The sequence below is a fragment of the Octopus bimaculoides genome, chromosome 3 (assembly GCF_001194135.2).
Source record: "Octopus bimaculoides isolate UCB-OBI-ISO-001 chromosome 3, ASM119413v2, whole genome shotgun sequence".
Classification (NCBI taxonomy): domain Eukaryota; kingdom Metazoa; phylum Mollusca; class Cephalopoda; order Octopoda; family Octopodidae; genus Octopus; species Octopus bimaculoides.
Window position 1 is genome coordinate 35592993 of NC_068983.1, and position 1222 is coordinate 35594214.

Genomic DNA, 1222 nt, shown 5'->3' on the forward strand with positions numbered 1-1222 from the left:
ATCTATGATGTCAAACACCATTAAATCTGGCCTAATAATCTCCACTCTAAGTTTCACTGATCTACTTCTTACCATAGGAGCTTTCACAATGAATTAATAATACTTTTCTACCCAACATATTGAATCATTATTATTACATATCTAAACTGACTCCTTCTATTTATCAGTACACATGTATATTTATGTACCACAGTTCTGTTGTTGTTAATCTTTAGTCTAAGGCCAGTCCTGATTGAACAGTAGCAGTGCTATGATTAAAGACATTCCAGCTGGGACCATTCAAAATTTTTTTATGCTTTTCTTTTACAACAGTAGAGTGTGAGTGAGTGAAAACTTACTCTTTTACTTGTTTCAGTCAATTGACTGTGGCCATGCTGGAGCACCGCCTTTAGTCAAGCAAATCGACCCCAGGACTTATTCTTTGTAAGCCTAGTACTTATTCTATCGGTCTCTTTTTGCCGAACCGCTAAGTTACAGGGACGTAAACACACCACCATCGGTTGTCAAGCGATGCTGGGGGGGGCAAACACAGACACACAAACATACACACGCACATACATATATATATACATATATACGACGGGCTTCTTTCAGTTTCTGTCTACAAAATCCACTCACAAGGCTTTGGTCGGCCCGAGGCTATAGTAGAAGATATTTGCCCAAGGTGCCATGCAGTGGGACTGAACCTGGAACCATGTGGTTGGTAAGCAAGCTACTTACCACAGAGCCACTCCTGCGCCTGGCTGTTAACTTGGCTGTTATTTTTAGCAAATTAAACAACAAAATAAGGTTTTTTATTGACACTGTTTTGTTTTATCTGTTTATTCTCAGATCTATACTAAATATAACTTTCTGGTACTTCACACAGTTACACTTGTAAAAAGTTTGATAGTTGTCATAGAGACTTTAGTCTCTCTATCACCTTTCAACATAATTATATATGAAGATTCTGTTGTGTCTGGGGAGAGTCATTTTCTTTTCGTGCCTTAAAATTTAACACACTCACCGTTAAAATTTCCACTTATTATTTTTATTTTCCTAAAATTTTTGTTGCGTCTTGCAACCTTTTCAATAGTCTTATTAGAACAATTAAAAACATAATAAAAAGGTTTTATTTATGATGATGCTTGGTTTCACAATTCCTGTCATTCAGCTTAGCAGCCGCTGATTAAGTTGTAGTTTGGTATTGGAAGGTTAAGGGCTTCCTTGATGCCTGCCAGAG

At 37.1% G+C, this 1222-nt stretch overlaps 1 protein-coding gene across 1 annotated transcript in view; it reads right to left on the reverse strand.

Moving 5' to 3' along the window:
* The window catches only part of LOC106876246 (tyrosine-protein kinase CSK), a 30020-nt gene that overhangs the window by 25939 nt on the left and 2859 nt on the right, over positions 1-1222 (reverse strand). The gene's annotated exons all lie outside the window — the stretch shown is intronic.